Genomic DNA, 14,253 nt, shown 5'->3' with positions numbered 1-14,253 from the left:
AACATCTTCCTTAAATAAATGGGCAAAACACACATTCATAGTTTTTTTTTTTTTCAAATTCTTTATTTGTCTATTATGTGAACCAGAATCTGGGGAAGGAGAAGGAAGGAAAGAAAGAATGTAAAATCTTGGAGCTTCAATTTTCTTATCAGAAAGAAGGCAGTTGGCTCAAAACAAGGATCTTTTCCACACCACAACATGCTGATGTGTTGAGGCCAGAAACATCTTACTGAAACACCATTTTCTCCTAAGTCTTCCTGCAAGCTAAGCAGGCTTACAGTTATACTGGAAAGTGAGACTGTCTAGAATAGCCTCATTGAAAGCAGAGAGGTGAAGTGCAACAAAGTGAAGTCCAACCTATCAGCTAATGATAATTCCACAGAGAGAGAGAAAGAACAGGTATGAATCAAGGATTGTGTCACAAAGACTGAACAAGTGAACTCGACTTAGTTGAAGACAGTGGGGAGTTCTAAACCCCTGCCATCTACATAGAGCTTTCTGAGGGAGACAGAGCTGGTGGCTTGTTCTCTCATCAGTTTCTAGACAAGTTCCTTCTTGGTTTGGTAAAAGCCCTGGTTGCTGAAGTACACTTCTATGGCTTGATATTCCTTATTCTGTAGCTGAGCGTGAAAGCCATACATGTTTGCATGGAGACATAGCCACCCATACTGGAATCCACAGTATCCAGGTTCACCTTGAACTCAGGTTGGGTTCTCCTTCCTGTACTTTAGGGAGGTCATAGGCCATGGAATGAAGGCAGAAATCCTTGTGGTTTGTCTGGCCAGACTCATTCTTGTCAAACTGAATTGAATAACATGCTTAATTCCTTGAGAGCTTCATTGATCATTCCTGTTGTGTTCCTGCCCTCAATCTGCACTTCCAAGTTGTGTGGTATGTGCATGCCCGACCACTCTATCGGGAACCACAGCTAGGCCACACTCATTTTGCTGTGCTCCTGTACTTTTCCATGAAGTACAGATGAAGGATTCTTCTACAGCCCCCAGCAAATCTTTACATTTCACTTGACTTCTAGTTCAGACCTTCTTCTGCTGCTCATGTTGGGTAGCCTCAAGGTGAAATTCAAGAATTCCTGCTTCTTCTATTGTGCAGAACCCTCCAGGCACATAATTTCCCAATTTATGCTGATAAACATGAAGGACCCATTGAAAAACTTAGCCATTGAGAAACCACATTCTGTTTTTCTGGATCAGCTGGAGGAAGGCATCTGCATACTAGGAAGATTCCTAGCAGGGCTTATCAGTATCCTTCTGTCAGTGCTGCTCCTTCTTCAGTTCCAACCTCCTCTCATTTGATAATTTTTTGCAGGCTCCTCTGGGATCGCAGTGTTGAAGCAGAGATAGGCCATTTGGAAAGTCTTGATCTAGATGTCCACCTTGGCAAGCTGGTTTAAGTAAATATCAGGTAGTGTTCTTCATGGCCCAAGCAATCACTAGGAAGAGAGCCTCTCTTCACAGGTGAAGAGCATGAGTGGTGAAATGTCTAACCTGGAAAAAGCTGTATCCCAGCAGAAGGTAAATCCAGATGAGAGCTCAGCCTTTTTCAGTTCAACTGAAAGGATGATGTTGTCCTAATTGGTGAAATGGAGAACAGCTTGAAGACAAATGGTCATGATCAAGATCTGTCTTCTGTGTAGGAAACCTTTGATGCTGGATGTCATCACATTATAACTGTCCTCAAAGACCAGCTGCTAGAGACAAAAGACATCCAGGCCTGAAACATCTCCTTGTGAAGAAGTGAATCCAGCTGCTGGCCAGCTTTCTATCAGGAAGAAGCTGCTTTAGAGGCATTTCTGAAAAAGGAAGCACCTATTCTTGACTTTGCCAAGATACATTGGCCTTCAAGAGCTATTTAAGAATGTACAAGAAGACTTGACAGACCCAATGTGCTGCAACTCCCTGGAGGAAATCAGTCATGCATTTCAACAGGGAGAGCATACAGATAACAAATAAGCAGATAAAAAGTGTTGCCCAGTGTTAACTATGAGAAAATGTAAATTAGCACTTTCCTATGATGCAATTCAATGCTATCATAAAACTAGTGATGATGCAAAGCTTTAATTCAGGCACAGAATGGCTTGTAGGAATGTAAACATTACATATTATCTGGAAAATTTTTGTAGAATCCCTTATAAAACTGACTATGAAACTAACACACAACCTAAGAGCCACCATTGTGAGAAGTGACTCAAATTTATAAGAACACAGTCAGTATATTACTAAAATACATGCATTCAAAAAATTTTAGTTTCCAGGTTATCTCTAAACTATCTAAAGAAATCTAACACATCAATTAAAAAATAATGTAGTAGTGGGTATAAAGAATGTATAGACCTGCTTTTGAAACAAGGGGAAATTGAAAAGGTTATAAAAATAAACTAATTCTGTTATTCATTAAATATATTAAAATTTAGGTTACATTACTATTTTGAACTTACACAATGACAAGCATTGAAAAAGATTTATTGACCAATAGGATTGATAATAATCCAGGGAATAGGGCTTCATGTGTTGGGAAAGATCAGAAGTTGTGCAATCTCTCAAGAATTAGCAATACTTCTTTTTATGCATATAAGAATGTGTATGCAAATTTGTGTATTTAACATTATTGAGGAAAGCAACAGAAGCAGATCACACTAGAATTTTTAAAATCTATATTATAGTTACATGGCCAAAAAGTCTTCAGTCAAAATGAATGAGCCTACATCTACATGGGTGAATCACACAAGCCAAATGTTGAATGAAAATACAAGCTATGAAAATAGAGTTATTCTTATAGTGATATCAACACTGGCCAAACTAGATGCATTCAATTTTAGACATATCTATATTACCAGAAATACAAATACTGAGGAAACCACAGGAATGATGAATTATAAAATGCAATAGCGTATTCTGAAGAAATAGAAGTGGTCAAGGTTATTTTCACTGCTACATTTTCTAAGCTGTGTGATTACTTCAGGATTGCTAGCTAGCTTAACCATTATCTTTTAAACCCTTGAGTATATAATAAATCTGCTCATTTTCGGAATGACATATTTCATAAAAATTACCATTATCAGCAAATTATGCATCTTCTCTGGTAACACTTATGTTTGTAGAATTCAGTACATTCTTGCTGCTCTCTGTCACCCCCTTGATTACATGATAGATACATATTATAACAGGAGGAGCCACACTGAGAACTCTCAGAAAACATCTCTGTAACCTTTGCCACTACACTATGCCTTCATTCAGGAAACACTGGAAAGCGTGACATTTCGATCCATCATTATGAACGTTCAGATGAACCTCACTAACCTGAGGAGAGTGAACAATGGCTGTTGTCACATATGTGGCTGCCTGCCGTCTCACTCTTGACCTAAGGTTGTTAAGGATCAGTTCCAGAGAATCAGCCACACCAACACATGAACAAGCTGTGAATATAAAAGTGAGAAAAAGGAGCCACAAAAAAATGATGATGTCTAGTTTATGCCTAAAGCAAAGAAAGTAAGTAGGCTAAAATAAATGCTCCGAAAAGGTCTGTTTTCTAAGACAAACCTCAGATGTTGATAGGTTATTGCTCAACCTTCTGTACTTCGAGGTTTAATTAGGTGATGTCAGAAAAAGAAGCCATATTCTTCAAAGGAAAACACTATCAAAGTGACTTTCTCTTATTAACTCTCTTGTCTGTTAAACGTCTTCAGCTGACGTGTTCACTGTTGAAACTTGCTCATTTTGCCTCCATAAGCTATTCCTCTTAATCCTTTGGTTTAATTGCCCGTTTCATGCACTGCTAAAGCTTTTGAAGTCATGAAATCCTTAACTCAGCGTGCTTCCTTTCCATATAAAAGAACTATATATGACTATGTGCATGTGTGTAGAAATCCACTTTACATTCTAGACTAGGGGTCAATGACCTCAAATTTCTATCTTGTCCAGGCTCTCACTTCTGTATTTCGTATTGCAGATTTCCCACCTATTGCTTTGGCATTGTTTTTGCTGAAGGTTATGTGAGGGAGTATAAACATATGTCTGCTTGTATATGGAGTGCAGAGATAGGTGTCACATGTCTTCCTTTGTTTCTCTCCCCCTGATTTTTGAGGCAGAATCTCGTGTTTACTTGCATATTGCCATATTAATTACTGTAAGTTGCCAGCAGGTTGCAAAAACTTCATGACTCTATCCAGACTCCTGGCACTTAATGTCCAGACACGCCACCATGCTTGGCCTACTGTGTGGGTGGTGAGTATCTGAACTCTAGTCTTGTAGTAAATACACACGGAGTGAATATTTTGAAGGAGTTGCAATACTGCAGTGTTTGAACAAACATTAGTTGCAAGAGTTTTTTTGAAATGTAGATTTTACTGAGAGCTATACGTATGTAATACCGTATGTAGTACCACATGTCCCGAGAGAGAGAGAAAAGAAAAAGTGTTCCAGAAAAGAAAGTGTAGAAGCTACATGGGAAGTTGTGGCTTGCACTTTAGAGATGCTAGGTGTTATACACCTTCATGCAATACTTTTTTAAATATCAGATGCCTCAGTAGGTGCATGGTGTCTGAACAATTTCTCAAGGGATGTTAAATGAGCAAGAGTAAGGCAAGTAAATGAAGACAGCTTTAGACTTGAGGAGATGCCAGAGGTGACAGTGATGAGAGGCTTATTTAAAATAGATAATGAAAATGTATGTACTTAATATATGCTGACGTTCTTACTGTGGGGTTTCTGTCAAAAGGCAATGCTGATGTGATTCAACAATTCTATGATATGGAAATAAATGACAAAAACAATTTGAAGGAAAACAAAGCATATTATGCTGATGAACTCAGGGTTAGGGAACTCACACACACTGATAATAGGGAAACAAATAATTGATGAATGTAAATGAGGAATAAGAAAGCTGATATTTTAAAGAGTAAAATGAGATAGGCATGAATGTAGATAAAATAATGTGACACAGTCCCTTGTGTGCCTTCAGTTTTAAATTGTACCTTAAAATCCCTTAAGGACATTTGTTCAACCATGTTTGTAGTAGCTTTATTTGTAATAGCCAGAACCTGGAAACAACCCACATGTCCATCAACGGAGGAATGGATACAGAAATTGTGGTACTGTTACATAATGGAATACTACTCAGCAACTAAAAACAAGGAAATCATGAAATTTGCAGGCAAATGGTGGGAACCAAAAAAGATCATCCTGAGTGAGATATCCCCGAAGCAGAAAGACACACACTATATATACTCACTTATAAGTGGGTACTAGACCTATAAGATAGGATAAACATACTAAAATCTGTACACCTAAAGAAGATAAACAAGAAAGAGGACCCCGGGTAAGATGAACAATCCTCACTTAGAAAGACAATGGGAATGGACATTGCAAGTAGGAGAAAACAAGTAACAGGACAGGAGCCTACCACAGAGAGCCTCTGAAAGACTCCACCTAGCAGTGTATCAAAGCAGATACTGAGACTCATAACCAAACCTTCGGCAGAAGGCAGGGAATCATATGAAAGAAGGGGGAGTTAGTATGACATGGAGAAGACAGGAGCTCCACAAGGACCTAATATATCTGGGCACAGGGGTCTTTTATGAGACTGTATCTCCAACCAAGGACCATGTATGGATATAACCTAGAATGGATGTAGCACATAGTATCTCAGTATCCAAATGGGTACCCTAGTAAGGGGAACAGGGACTATTTCTGACATGAACTCAATGGCTGGCTCTTTGACCTCTGCCCACCCCCGAGGGAGGAGCAGCCTTGTTAGGCCACAGAGGAGGACATTGCAGCCAGTCCTGAAGATACCTGATAAGCTAGGGTCAGAGGGAAGGGGAGGAGGTCCTCCCCTATCAGGGGACTTGGAAAGGGGCAGGTAGGAGAGTAGAAAGGGAGGGTGGGATTGGGAAGGAATGAGGGAGGGGGCTATAGCTGGGCTACAAAGTTAATAAACTGTAACTAATATTAAAAAAATTAAAATTTAACTTAAAAATCCCTTAAACAGAATCACAGTAGCAATAACAAGTCTAGGAATATAAATATCAGGGAGATGCAGATACAGGAAAAAGGATTAATGAATTCTATTTTCCATGAATTTTATATCCAGTCTGTTGGGAAAGTAGAGTTAAGGATGTAGCTTTGTGTTTGATAGAAGTGAAGCCTGTGTGGACACAAATGCATGCAGTACATATTTACTTGAATAAATTTAAAGGATTAGTTGTAGGGAATGAAAAGTAAATCTTGGATACTTGTTGATAATTAAGCTGTAACAGAGAGAAATAAAGGGAAAGAACTTAATGTTTCTTTTTCATTGATGATGTTTCCTATCAGAGTAGAGTGAGCGGGTCTTCCATCTGGTACTCAACATTCATGCATGCATACTTCTTTACCAAAGACCTCCCTGATGACCCCGAGAGTAGCTGTCAGCACCTCAGCAATGAGGACAAGGAGAAGGGAGCCAGAGAAGTTTTGAAAATGAGCAATTCTCTGAACTAATCTAGGAGTGATGCCATAGAGTTACAGGCATCTAGTATATCCAGGGAAATCATTTGTGAACATGAAGTGATCCAAAGGAAGAACGCATCAGACAGGAAACAAGAAACTCAAGAGCACTGGAAAGTCTTTGGGATCAGATAGATGTTCCCAGTGTTTGAAAAGAGGCAGCATAGTGGGAACATCATAGCACAGGGGTTTTCAGAGACAAACAAGGCACAGACCATGAAGGACACCATAGAACACTTGAAAGAGCTGCACACAATTCTGCTTTCATTCAGGGAGAAAATTATCTGAAAGTCCTCAGCAAGGGATTGGAGAGAAATCTCAGTTTAAAAATTTAAAGTTTGGGGATGGAGAGGTGGGTTGAGCAGTTGGCTGCTTTTTGCAGAAGGTCTGAGTTCAGTTCCTAACACCCGTGTGTGAACTCACCAGTATCTTTTCCCCCAGTTCCAGGGAATTTTATGCATCTTCTGACTTCCAGAGGATCTTACACACATGTGCTATACATTCTAAATTAAGGCACACATAAAAATAAAATAAATAACTCTTAAAAATAAATATTTAAGGACTACCCAACTACTTAATGAACAGTAAAAGAGGGGAAGGGGGAAGTGGATGGAAGGAATGTAAGCAACTGCATTGCATTTGAGAAAAAGTGGCGACCAGAATAAGCAGTAACTTTCAACAACAATATCTTTAGAGCATGCAAGGGATGATGCATCATCAGAAACTTGATGGTCTCCTAGGAAAACAGGAGATATTTACTATTAGTATAAATAAACATGTGTGTATCTATTGTATCTTGATAAATTAAGGGATTTTAGGTTCCTTAAGAAACTTAACCAAATAACTGCTTTTGGTGTTTGTTCCTCTGTTTTATGATGAGAATATTATTTTTGATGATACTATGTATAAATAAAAGAAAATAATACAGCTGTTTAGGAGAACAGTATGGCAGTTTCCATAGTCTGTCATATGCCATGGTTGGTTGGCTTTTCTTTTTCTTTATTTTTTCTTTTTTAAAATATATTTTTTGAAACAGGTCTTTCACTTGCTTGGTTAGAGTCACCCCAAGGTACTTTATGTTATTAGTGGCTATTGTGAAGGGTGTTGTTTCCCTAATTTCTTTCTCGGCCCTTTGTCTTTGGTATACAGGAGGCTTCTGATTTTTTTGAGTTGATTTTGTATCCAGCCACTTTGCTGAAGGTCTTTATCAGCTGAAGGAGTTCTCTGGTTGAATTTCTGGGGTCGCTCATGTATACTATCATATTGTCTGTGAATAGTAATACTTTGAACTCTTCCTTGCCGATTTGTATCCCCTTGATCTCCTTTAGTTGTCTTATTGCTCTGGCTAGGACTTCAAGTACTATGTTAAAGAGATATGGAGAGAGTGGGCAGCCTTGTCTTGTCAATTGATTTCAGTGGGATTGATTTAAGTTTCTCTCCATTGAGTTTGATGTTGGCTATAGGCTTGCTGTATATTGCCTTTAATATGTTTAGGTATGTGCCTTGTATCCCTGATCTCTCCAAGTCTTTAAACATAGATGGGTATTGGATTTTGTCATATGCTTTTTCAGCATCTAAGGAGATCATATGGTTTTTCTCCTTCAGTTTGTTTATATGGTGGATCAGAGTGGCTAAGATCAAAAACTCAAGTGACAGCACATGTGAAGAGGTTGTGGAGAAAGGGGAACCCTCCTCCACTGCTGGTGGGAATGTAAACTTGTACAGCCACTTTTGAAATCACTCTGGTGCTTTCTCAGATAATTAGGAATAGCGATCCCCTGAGATCCAGGTATACCACCCCGAGGCATATATCCAAAAGATGCTCAAGTACACAACAAGGACATTTACTAAACCATGTTCATAGCAGCTTTATTCGTAATAGCCAGAACCTGGAAACAACCCACATGTCCATCAATGGAGGAATGGATACAGAAATTGTGGAACATTTACACAATGGAATACTACTCAGCAATTAAAAACAAGGAAATAATGAAATTTGCAGGCAAATAGTGGGATCTAGAAAAGATCATCCTGAGGAGGTATCTCAGAAACAGACACACATGGTGTATACTCACTTATAAGTGGACACTAGACCTATAAGATAAGATAAACATATTAAAATCTCTACACCTAAAGAAACTAAACAAGAAGGAAAACCCAGGGTAAGAGGATCAATCCTCACTTAGAAAGACAAAGGGGAAGGACATTGGAATAAAAAGAAAACAAGAAACAGGACAGAAGCATACCACTGAGGGCCTCTGAAAGACCCTACCTAGCAGTGTATTGAAGCACATGCTGAGACTTATAACCAAACTTTGGGCAGAGTGCAGGGAATCATATGAAAGAAGGGGGAGTTAGTAAGACCTGGAGAGGACAGGAGCGCCACAAGGAGAGCAACAGAACCAAAATATCTGGGCTCAGGGGTATTTTCTGAGACTGATACTCCAACCAATGTACATTCATGGATATAACATAGGACCCCTGCTCATATGTAGCCTATGGCAGCTCAGTCTCCAAATGGTTACCCTCGTAAGGGGAACAGGGGCTGTCTCTGACATGAACTCAGTGGCTGGCTCTTTCACCACCTCCCCTGATGGAGGAGCAGCCTTGCCAGGACACAGAGGAAGACATCGTAGCCGGACCTGAAGAGATCTGATAAGCTGGGGTTCAGATGGAATGGGAGGAGGACCTCCCCTATCATTGGACTTGGACAGATACATGGGAGGAGATCAGGGAGGGAAGGTGGGATTGAGAAGGAATGAAGGAAAGGGCTACATTTGGATGCAAAGCGAATAAAATGTAATTAATATAAAAAATAGAAATTTAATTTAAAAAATAATAAAATGAAATATATTTTAAATTAAAAAAATTTACACTGTATTCTGATTAGCATTTTACTCCCTGCACTTCCTCCCAGATCCTCCCCACACATCCCCCACTAAATCCCCCCCTCTCAGAACTATAAAAACACAAAACTGGGAAAATGCAGAATCATAACATACAAACAAAAGACCAGTAAGACAAAAGGCCCCTCCCCAGGAAACAATATGAGACTAAAAATCTGCAAAAGTCCCATTGAGTATGTCTTATGTTATGTTGGCCATGCACTGTTGGGCATGCGGCCTACCCTTAGGTGTAATTATTATAGTCAGTGATACTCCAGTGGAGAATACCAATTTCTAGGTTGTAGCTGGATGTCAATTCTTGGTTAGTGAGGGGAGAGCAAGTCCACTAAGCGCTCTCACTACTGGACTCCTGTCCAGCTTGAACCTGTTTAGGCTGCCATAGTCTGTATGAGTTCATCTTTGCATCAGCACTGTGTGTGGAAGTCATGGTTATCTTGGTTCTTATAATAGTTCCACTGCATCTTCTACATAGACCCTTGAGCCCTGAGGAGAGGGTATTCATGATGATATCCAATTTAGGACTAATTATTCCAAATTCTCTGACTCTCTACACACTTTCCATTTCTGAATCTCTGTTTTTGGTCTCATCCACTACAAAAGGAAGCTTCTCCAACAATGCTGAGTAAGACATTGCTCTACAGGGATAAACAGAATGTTGTTGGATGTTCCTAAAGCAGAATAATAGGATTTTGGTTTTTCCCTTAGGCCCATGCCCTATGCACTCTCAAGTTCTTGGCAACCCTAGCAGTTTCAAACGTAGTTTCTATCTTATTGAGTGGGACTTAAATCCAAACAAAAGCTAGATGGTTTCTCCCATAAGCTTTTTGCCTCTGTTGCTTCAGCTTATCATGCAGGCTAGTCCTCATGATAGGGTAGTCGTATTTCATTTACTATTTTATCACTGTTGTTGTTTGTTACTGTTTGTCTTGAGAAAGAGTACTTTATTATCGTTGTTGTTTGTTACTTTGTCTTGAGATAGAGACTCACTCTATTAGGGCTGCTCTCAGATTAATAGATGGTCCTCCTGCCTCAGCCATCTTAGTCCAAGGATCACAGGTGTGAGATAGCACCTCAGGATGTTGCATTTTTTTAAACTCCTGTTGCTTTAAAGTATACAACATGCTTATCATTTTAATGTAAGACTAATCACTGAAAACAGACATAATCAGGTATGCAAATGATCCATGTGTGTCCACATTTACATACTTACACATTTGGCCTATATTTGTAACTATCAAATTCCTAAGTGTCAAAATTCCAACATGGCTATCAATGTCAACAACTCACTCACTATTTATTTATTTATTTATTTATTTGTTTGTTTGTTTGTTTATTTATTTGCTGTATTAGTGTTGTCTTTCAAGGTGTTTTATTTAACTCACTGCATGCTCTTCATTACTCATGGGGACTTAAATGCTCTTTTTAAGAGTCTTAGAACTGGATACCAAGTGTCATTCATGACTGCATATCTAGGGAGTGAAGAACAATTGTGATTTAAAGCTGCACAGCTAGCTTTATCAATTGCAGAACTATGAAGATTTTAGAAATATGAAAAGAAAAAAAGAAATTCAAGGGCATAAAAGATATACTACATATTGGCTTCCTTAATGAAAATGAATATATGTTTTATAATTCTGGAGGCAGAATTTGAAAATTGAAGCTACATTACAATTAAGATTAAGTTTTCCTGTGCTCTTCCCCCTTGTTGTTGAAACATTTACCACCTTGCCAAGACCTTATCTATGCAGGAACAACTTTATGTCACTCTGTATTTTAACGTCTGAATGGTATCACATCAAAAGAACATCCATATCAAAGAAAGCAGACTTTACCTCTTTGAAATTTGACAGATGTTTTAGTGACTATAGTCATGTCCTGAGATATCAAAGACACTATCTTTCCCCGTTTAAGTTGGAACCTACACTTTAAGTACGATGGAGTGCTGAAAAGTGAGCAGTCATGGGAAAAAGTACACACATTCTTGGTGTACGCTGAGATTTAGAGCTTACAATCACTTCAAGTTTGGAAGAAACAAGAATATCAACATAGCTTCATAAAAGATAAATATACTTTAAATTTATTTCCTAAAATGTCCTTCTAAGAAACAGAGGGTCAGCTGAGTATATGTCCTACTTGTCCTACTTGTACTACTTGCATACATCTGTGAAACTCTTACAGAATTCGGTTAAAAGTTATATGTAAGCTGAGACCCACATGTACATTGCATAAGTTTTAGAAAATTTTGAATATAAAACTCAGTATTCTATCAGCTGTCACTCAAATAATCCCTTACTTATAATCCAGCTGTGCAGACATGTGTTTTATTATTTGTTTTCCAGAAACCACACTAATGTGACAGTTTCTCATGTCTTCTCTCAGAGGAGAGTTCAGTAAACCAAGACCTTCAAATTGTTACTTCTTTATACTTCCTTAATTTCTGCATATGCAAACACTGAATTGGTAACATATCTTTCAGTATTAGAAATTTATTGTCATGTGTGAAGGAAATTTTTATTGATCATAATGTAAAATTATCTAGTAACTATCAAACCCAAATTAACAGATTTGGTATCAGCTTATTGTGTGCAGTTTCACATTTTTGTTGTAGGAATAACTGCCCGCAGAAAGTCTGCTACATGGAAAGAGAAAAAGAATAGAGGAAAATATGACCTGATGAATTAAAATAGTGGTTATACATGATGGCGCCACAATGACAAAATACTCACAGTGAAAGTAATAAAATCAGAATATACATGACCTCTGAAACCCAAGGACAAGAGGCAACTTTTATAGATACATCAATATGCCCAATAAAAATTTATGTTTACTCAAAAAATGTAAATACTATAAACATGCAAATTTAACCGGCCTGCATCCAAGACTGTATATACTAAATCATGGCCTTGACTAAAACATTTAGTAATCTTTGGCCTCCTGGTATTTGCTTTCCCAGTTCCTCACATACCACTCCTTTTAAAACCATTTTGGGATTTGGTTGTTGGCAAGGGTGCTTATTCTTAGGCAGGCAATAAGAATTATTTACTGGGGATAGGGTGGGGACAAAGAGTAATTAATCTTAGCAATCCTAGTGTGCATATCTATCAAAGGGTGATCAGAGAAAAAAAATCTCCCTTCAAGATAAGGTTCCTATTGGGAAATGTATTCACTTAAATGTGCTGATCTTTACTGAAAATGGGACAGATCCGCAGGATAGGGAAATAATCTTGCTTCGTGTCCTCTGTAGTCTCTTCTTTTTCACACCAAATGCTAACAGCAACAATATGGCTTTATGGCCACTCTTGTTCAACCCAAGACCCACTAGTTCCCAAGTGTACTTTATCCATTGTAAGCTCTCAAGAGGCTTCAAAAAGAATTCTACAAGAAAAAGAAAACATTCATGATTCTTTTCAAATGTCTAAAATTGGGGAATATTTTATTTCCTACATTAAATTTATGATCCATTCTATTTTATAAAGTTTATATGTATAATACATATTAAACTGAAGTTAGAATGCATTTATAATTTGTATCTGCATTAAATGACTATGCATAAACAAATATTTTGCATATATCAAGAGTCTCTAGAATGGTCACATTTCATTGATTACAAACAATTGTTTTAAGATTCAGTTTATTTGTTTGCTTGATTTAAAAAAATTTACAATTGTGTGTGTGTGTATGTGTGTGTGTGTGTGGTGTGTGTGTGTGTGTGTGTGTGTGTGTGTGTGTCTGCGTGTGTATGAGTGTGTTATTCAGAGGGCCACTCCTCAAAGTAGGTTTTATTCTGTCATCTTGGGGAAGTTGTGCTGGCCCTTGGTTTTTTACTTTATGACAAGGTCCTTCTAGCCCATGCAGTCCTGGAATCACAGTGAATATTGAATCCTGCATTCTTCCAGTTTCAGTTCCGAAAGTCCTGAGATCATAGACATAAGCCACTATGTCTCACTCCTTGATTTAATATGGTTGACAGTGAAAGATCTGATAGATGACAAAGGATCAGACTTATCACATTGATCTCGAAGTACCAAAGATGTAAGTTTTAGATTCAGGAGGTCACTTTGTAGCAGAGTATGCATGGTCTGTTGGAGTCATAAATTATTCTGAACTGCCCGAAATTTTAAATTTACAACAAATTTTTTGTTTTTTTCTATGTTAGTCTCTGCTTTCCCATAGGCATTTCATAAAAGCAAATAAAATTTCCATTGTTTTAGATTCTAAGACCAAATTACTCTGTAAAAGTTACTCTGTAATACCTTCTCAGATTTAGTAAATACAAATGGCCAAACCAATCAAATTGTTGATTGGTACTTACATTTTATCATAAGATAAAGATGGAGGAAGGGTGGAATAAGGAGGAGATAAGGAATGGGGCCACAGCTGGGATGCAAGGTGAATAAAATGTAATAAATAATAAATAAAAAATGTGACCAACCTGTAAAGGACTTTTGCAGGTTGATCCTATAATTTTGTTATGAATTGTTATTTTGGCATGTGAGTATGAAAGCCAGTTGATTTTTTTTTAAATTTTAGATTTCAGTACTTGTTTTAGACTATATTCATAACATTTTGCAATGTCATCATGCTTCCTACTGAAGTTCAAACCTAAGTTTCAGGTTAGCTGAAGTGTTGAAAACTAAGAATACAGAGGGTCATAGAGCATTTTTTTGTCGCGCGCGGCCTTTGCCGATAAGGACGACGCGACAACCGAGGATTTCTTCAGCAGCAAGTTTATTGAACAGCTCTTTCTTGCAGATGGTGAAGGACCCAAACCCCGGGTTGTGCTCTGCTTAAATAGCCAGCAGCGCGACCTGTCCGTCTGTAATTGGTGCTCTGTTCAAGTCTTC

General features: G+C 38.0%; 1 protein-coding gene across 2 annotated transcripts in view; it reads left to right on the top strand.

Annotated features, from left to right (window-relative positions):
• Positions 1-14,253, top strand: part of Nkain2 (sodium/potassium transporting ATPase interacting 2) — a 1,156,795-nt gene that overhangs the window by 379,230 nt on the left and 763,312 nt on the right. The gene's annotated exons all lie outside the window — the stretch shown is intronic.

This window comes from Psammomys obesus, unplaced genomic scaffold (genome assembly GCF_907164565.1).
Source record: "Psammomys obesus unplaced genomic scaffold, mPsaObe1.curated_primary_1811, whole genome shotgun sequence".
NCBI lineage: Eukaryota > Metazoa > Chordata > Mammalia > Rodentia > Muridae > Psammomys > Psammomys obesus.
Note: the sequence above shows the minus strand (reverse complement) of the source record. Positions and strands in the feature narration are given on the sequence as shown.